Raw genomic sequence first — 7,675 nt, forward strand, 5'->3', positions numbered from 1 at the left:
AGAGAGAGAGAGAGAGAGAGAGAGAGAGAGAGAGAGAGAGAGAGAGATAGATCAGTGTAACCAGAATGCATAGACGCATTATGGAATTGTCGAATGATAAAGTTAACCAAAATGTGTCTTAAGGCAAAATCCCTATGTAAAGTCATATTTGTGAGTTTAAAACTCAGGAATGAGTGTCTGAGTGGTATTCTCCCATCTACCTTTCATGTCCTGCTAGCTGAAGAATACAATTTACTGCTGGCTGCTTGCTTTAAGAAAAAGGCTGGGTCCATAAGTCTTTCCATCATTGGTAGAGTTTTTTATTGTGACCAGATTGTGTGGTAAGTAGCCTGTGGTGGTTTGAATGAGAACAGCCCCCATAGGCTCATAGGGAGTGGCACTATTAGGATGTATAGCCTTGTTGGAGTAGGTGTGGCCTCCGTTGGAGGAAGTGTGTTACTGGGGGTGGGCACTGAGGTTTCAGAAGCCAGGCTTAGTGTTTCCCATTCTCTTCCTCTATGCCTGTGAATCCAGATGTAGAACTCTCAGCTACCTCTCCAGCACCGTGTCTGCCTGTATGCTGCCATGCTTCCCACCCTGACGATAATGGGCTGAACCTCTAAACTGTAAGCCACCCCCAATTAAGTGGTTTCCTTTGTAAGAGTTGTTGTGGTTGTGATGCCTCTTCATAAAAACAAAACCCTAATTAAGACCCTGTCCTTGTAAATCAAGAGGAAACCATAGCTTTAAGCATCTGCACCCTCTGTCAACAGAGACAATCAAGGACACTTGAATCTGTGACTTTAATTGAGTCCAATTAAAATTACCTTTAACTTCTAATAGGTCAATCTGGGTGGTGGTAATTGTATACTCTGAACATAAAACGGTTGAGCTCCTTATTGCTACATAGGCAAGAATAGAAATTTGATCAGAATTTCTATTCTGGTTAGATTTTGTTGGTGGTAGTGGTGGTGAGTTTTGGTATTTTGTTTTGTTTGTTTGTTTGTTTGTTTGTTGTTATTGTCAACTTGACAGAAGCTAGAGTCATCTGGGAAGAGTACCCTCAACTGAGAAAATGACTCTGTCAGATTGGCCTGCAGGCAAGTCTGTGTAGTATTTTCTTGACTGGCAGGATGTAGAACGCAGTGGTGTCATCCCTGGGCAGGTGGCCTGAAGTATATACAAAAGCAGGCTGAGCAAACCATGAGAGCAAGCCAGTAAGCAGCACTCCTCCATGGCCTCTACATCAGCTCCTGCCGCTGGGTTCCTGCCTTAAGTTCCTGTCCTGACTGATGGACTGTAAGATAAATAAAGGCTTTCCTCAGAAAGCTGCATTTGGTCATGCTGTTTATCATAGTAAGAGAAAGCAAACTAGGACACTTCCTCTGGTATTTCAAGGGCAGTGTCTCGAATCCCAGGATTCCTCTCACCCATTCTAATTTCAAATGTCCATTTCTTTAAAAGATTTACTCATTTACTATGTATGTATACAGTGTTCTAACTACATGTATGCCTCCACACCAGAAGAGGGCACCAGACCTCATTATAGAGGATTATAACCCACCATGTGGTTGCTGGGTATTGAACTCAGGACCTCTGGAAGAGCAGTCAGTATCCTTAACCTCTGAGCCTTCTCTCCAGCCCCATCAAATGTCCATTCTTACTGAACACAGATGTTCTGAATTTCACTTGGAAGATGGCCATCACAAGTCTGTGAAGCATGACAACCTGTGCTCTACAGCCTTGATGCTGTCACATTGTCTAAATATGGTACTAGGGAACTAAAACTCCATACACTCAAAGCACCGGCTCCATGAGATGTTTGAGGGATTAATGGTGCCTGCTAACTGTATATGCAGTTCATTTGCCAAACAGGCCTGAAGTCTGACTTCCATCTCCAGAACCACAGAAACCAAGTATCATAGTGAACACCTATGTGGATGTGGACACAGGAAGGTCAGAAGGTGCAAGTTAGCCTTGGCTATGTAGTAAATTTGAAGCCAGTCTGGGATACATGAGACCTGAAAGAAAGAAAGAAAGAAAGAAAGAAAGAAAGAAAGAAAGAAAGAAAGAAAGAAAGAAAGAAAGAAAGAAAGAAGGAAGGAAGGAAGGAAGGAAGGAAGGAAGGAAGGAAGGAAGGAAGGAAACAAAGAAACAAAGAAACAAAGAAACAAAGGGAAACAAAGAAACAAAGAGTAAATTAATTTTATACTTAGCATTTGGTCTGATACTCATTAAATTGTCCTCAATGTTGCCATACTTAAGATGTCCTCAGTGTTGCCATACTTAAGATGTCCCCTTGTCCTGCTTAAAGCCTGCAGGTTCCACAGACTTTTTTCAACTAAAGAGCTGACTCACTCAGCTCTGAGCACATAAAAGGCAAGACAAAGAGACTTTTCTGAGCAGTCTTTAAAACAAAGGAGTCATGAGAACAGCAACAGCCACCATCCTGCCAGAAGCAGAATTCACCTGTTTGAGCCCATCGCCTGCATTCACTGAGCTTCCTCCAGGACCTGAATAAAGGCAACAGCTCCTTCAGAGAGCCATTCATCCCTCCTTCTGTGACCCAGAGGGATGACTCTGTTTACTAGCGCTTTCTGTCTCCAATGCCCATGCTTAGCCCTGCCCAACCCTGAGAACTGGCTCCTGTCTCATATCCAGGGTACAATGCTTGCTTGGATGAAATGTTTGTTTGTTTGTTTGTTTGTTTTTGCACAGGGATATGATTGCTGGTTTTTAAAGACAAATGTGCCTATGAGCAGCTTCAGGATAGCCTTCCCTCCCTAGTTTAGTTTCACTATACAGATATTCTTCTCCCCGTCCCATAAACTCATTCCTAATAGGTTGTTGTTAAAGAATTGTGGTAGGTCCAATAAAAGAGTGAAGGGAACTTTGATTCGAGACAATGCAAAACCACAAAAAAAATATACTGGTTGTCAAGTCAAGAGCTCTCTGCTTCTGATAAAGTTCCAGACACCTTGTCCAATCAATAAACCTATCTAAAGGAATCAGTCTATCAGAAAACAAGGCACTGAGTGTTCAGAGATAAACACATGCACCTCCTCAGGGAGCTCACGCTCAATGGCAGACCAGGGATGGCTTATGATCACTGTGAGTACTAGATAAAGACTATACAATCAATGTTGAAGGCATTATACCACCAGGAAATACAGAGACGCGGAATGGAGAAATAAAGCTATCTTCAGGAATTGCTGTAGAAGACTAGCTGATGAAGGAAGACCCTTAACTGAAGCACTGAAAACTAAGAATTTACATGCCGAGAAAGAAGGAAGAAATAAATTATGAAAACAAGAAATACCAGAAACAATGCCCATTGCCCAGAAGACTTCAGTCCATGCTGAAGAGGTCAGCAAGCTAAGGAAGAGGATTGGCTCGGGAAAGAAGAAGCAGTAGCAGCAGGAGTGTTGTAGGCTGTTCCATGGCTCAAAGATTCATGGGAGGTAATGAAATATATTATTTGGAGAAGTAGGAAAAGCCAGAATTACAGTGGATTTCTTTGGTCTAGGCATTTTAGCAGGAAGGGATGGGAGACAGAGGAGGGTAGAGGATTGACATGAAAGACAAGAGAAATAATTGGCACCATGAATTAAAAAGAAAGAAGTGAAAATATTTGTGTGTGTATTTGAAGATCATGGTCCTCTTTACTGTAGCCATGAAGTGCAAAACAGTGACCCTCACCCTTTTCTAATGGCTAGAAAAGTCCATCTCTCTGTCTCCTTTTGGGGGTACCAACCCCAAAAAAGAATGACATAGTAAGACACCATCTCTCAAAAAGATGGCTTTCAAATGACGTTAATCACAAGTCCATAGTCATGCCTGCGTGTTTAGCTATTAGGATATTTAATTTCAAAGTATTGTAGACAAGTATGTGTTGCAACCCACACATCCTCTTTAACCAGCTAACTAACATCCCATATTCTTACTTAGCTACTCTTCTGGGATACTGTGACAAATAACCACAAATGACTGGCTTAAAATCCCAACATTTCCATTGAAATAATTTTTTCTAGGGGATTGCTATGCCCCCCTTTACTCCTAAATATCTATTTAGGAGTTTCTATGGGGGTTTCTATCCTACTTTCGCCTGTACAGTTCCCAAGTAAACAAAACAGAGACACTGCAATTTATTAACAAGCTGTAGACACTATGCTGGGTAGGTTCTGAGCTATGCTAATGTTAAAACACACATACACACATACACACATACACACACACACACATAAACGCCCATCACTTGCCAATCTGATGTCTTCCTGGCTGCTTCTGCTCCATCAGACTGTCCTCAGGGTGAACTAATCGTGGCCACATGCTCCTGGTCCATCCTATCTGATGGCAGTCTCCTTCTCTCTCTGTTTTTTCTCTTCTTCTCTTGGTCTCTCTTAAGACCCCCTCACTTCTAAGTCCCACCTTCCTATCCTCCCCACCCAATCATAAGCCCCAGCCACCTACTGTCCAATCAGGAATTAATGGGGAGCATTCTTTACAGTACATTCTTTACAGTTACACAACACACAAGACAAACCCCGATAGAGTTCTTTCCCCATAGAAAAGAAAGACAAAACTCAAGGTTCCATCAGGTCCGCTCTGCTGGGGAGGCTCTAGGAGAGAAGCCTCTCTTGCTTGTTTCCAGGTTCTCGTGGTGGACGGTTCTCCTCAGTTTGTAGAGGCCTCCTATAAATTGCCCTTCATCTTCATCTTGGGCTCTCTCCTGTGTCTCTGTATCCAAATCTCTATTGTTTTCCTTCTAAAAATACAGCAACCATTGAGTTTAGAACAACATAATTTCACCTCGAGATCTTATGTATATACTTGATATAATTGTGTATCTTGGACAATTCAGGAGAAAGACATCCTCACTCTACCCACTAAGCATGGCAAGAATCTTCAGAGGCGAATTTCTATTTAATGCACTTTCAAAGAGTCCTTTACTTTCAGCTAACACTAGCATGCGGAATGAAAGTTTTGGTTTCTTTAAAAACCCAACTGTGTTGTGTGGTTATGTTTTTGTTTTAATCCCCGGTGTGGGATATGGGTCTGCTTCACAGCAGGTTACTATGATTTGCCTTGTGCACTAGCAGGGGTGTGATCCTTGCCAGCTGTACATAGTTAAATGGAGACTCTGGAACGACTATAAATGAGAGAGTCCCTAGAGGGCCTATGAAGGTGACTGTTCCCCTGCTAGTGGTTCATTCCTGCTGGTTCCTGATGCTGCATTTACTGGATTGCTGGTTTGCTGGATTGCTGGATATTTTGACTATGGAGATTGGACTTGCCCCCAGGGAACCCCTAGTCAGCAGGAAGTATCCTAAAGCGGTGTATACCCCCTTTCCCCTCTAAACTTCTTTCTCTACCTAGTGTTGGGGATGTGGAAAGGAGTAGTAAGAGTTGGAAGAGAGGCAGAGATATAAGAATCCAATAAAATAGTTTTAAAAAAATATGCCAACAGTCATATAAGCTGAGCATGCCCAGAAACCTTCTTTTTCATAACTTTAATCTTCTACGTTTGTACTTTACTCCCCTCCCCAATGTGTCTAGAATCCTGTTCTTGTAGCCTTAAATTAAATACGCACAAAAAATGCACTCCTTAACTGAACATGCTTACGAATGAGCCAACCTGTGTCTGAATGTGTTTAGATCCTTTTAGCAAAAATACCTGCACTTCCTCCGAGGATGGAATTACTTTTAAAATCACCCCCCAGCTCTTGCCAGCTGCCTGTGATAAATCCTCCCCTCCCCTGTTCATGATCTGACCGTGCTCACTTTGGCTTTGCAGCTCACCACGATGCCAGACCATCATATTCAGTTGGATTTAGACAATGTCATCGTGGTGTGAATACTTTTAGAGTGTGCCATTTACACAAACACGAGTGACTAGGATGTCAATAGATGAAATAATTTTGTGGGGCTGCCATCGCCTGCGCTGACTGAGAGGTTATTCTGCGGCACATGACTGTCTTCACACTGGTAAAGCCTTATTTCCAAATGGAGAGTCAGTTGTGTCTGATGGTGTTTTGCTGGGGCAAACATGGAAGGAGTGTTTTCCTGAAGCGGACACACACAGGTGAAAGGATATTTTGCTAAGCATGTGAAAGGATGCATGAGTAAAGATTCTTCGCTAATGGCACACAAGTATTGGTTCGCCTTACACTCCGTGGATGAGCCCTGCTTATCTTGATTCCATAGAGAGAAACACACCAAAAAGCTTCTGGTGGCTTCTTGCCACTTCTGCAAACTCAGGCCAATTGGCATGCTAAGACAGACTCAGGCGCGGAGGCAAGACCTGTGGAGAACACGTGATGTTTGGAGGGAGTATAAATAGGACTTAGCGGATATGCAGACTTGCATAGCTAGCTTTGCAATGCTTCTAGGTTTTGCGTCTTCACTGATCTTCACTTCGTTGAGAGAGGCATGGCAGAGAACTTCTGGTGTCCAAGCTGGTCTTAACCAGTCCTGCTGACTCATAGTCATAGCTGAAGCCTGGCTGTTTCTTCTGGATTGTGCCACCACTGCTGATTCGAGTTCGCTATCCCAACACTACTGAACTGGACTGCTGGAATATCTGTGAAGTGTCTGAGAGTGGATCAAGCTGCTGCTGACGCCTGTGAACTGACCTGACAACGCAGGTTGGATTCGCTCCAGAGAACCATTTCTAAACAGTTCCACTTCCCCTGCATCCTAATAACCTTTCTTTTTCACTGCCTCTGGTGAGTGGTGAGCTAGAAAGGAGGTTAAAGAATTTAAGAACCCATATTAAAAGTCGGATTTGAAAATGTTAAGACTATAGGCATCACATTCTGAGTTTCTGGGTATGCATGGCTTTGGGGACACACTGTTTAATATACTATATTAATGTTCATAAATAAGTATATCATCCTTCATCTAAATGCCCTGGTCTCATGCATAATGCCAGATTGTTTAAGACAATAGAGTAAAAATCCACATAAGAAGTCATTTGATTAATGATAAATATAACCAGTGTTTTAACACTTACCTAATACTACCCATGTCTCATTTACTTCAGCCCTGCACTGTGATAGACGTTTTTTCTATATTGTGGAGGTGGGTTGGGGTTATGAGTGATGAGGAGTTGAGTGTTAGACTTCAAATCCAAAACTCAGGGGATACTGAGCTGCCAAAAACTAGATAGAGAGTCCAGTGGATTCAAGAGAAGATTGAATTAATACATGCACAACAGAGAGTCTTAACAAAGAAAACAATTGTTGCTATCGCTTGTCCCAGAAGAGCAGGGTTCACTTAGAATGCCAAGCTCCAATAGCTGAACAGTCAGTCATGCAAGACTTGAAGAGCTACAGAGTGACTAGGTAAGCATGCTGGTGCCTGTCACACACTCCATGCATTCTGAATCCTACACCACGCCCACCAAAAGTTCCAGGGTAGATGTATGCTTGAGAAATTAAGCTGATGGAACATCTGAATGGCAGACACACTATAGGGGGCAAGGATGCAATTCTGTTGGTAAAATGCTTTCCTAGAATATGTGAGTCCTTGGGTTTGGTCTCCAGACCTGAGTTGACTCAGTGTGGAGGTATATGTCTATAATCCCAGTACTTACTTGAGAGGCAAAGAAATCAGAAGTTCAAGTATACCCTTGCATACATAGAGTTTGAGGCCATGATTACATGATACGCTTTGCTAAATGTATATATTCCCTTAT

The sequence above is a fragment of the Grammomys surdaster genome, unplaced genomic scaffold, assembly GCF_004785775.1.
Source record: "Grammomys surdaster isolate TR1022 unplaced genomic scaffold, NIH_TR_1.0 125878, whole genome shotgun sequence".
In the NCBI taxonomy this organism is placed as follows: domain Eukaryota; kingdom Metazoa; phylum Chordata; class Mammalia; order Rodentia; family Muridae; genus Grammomys; species Grammomys surdaster.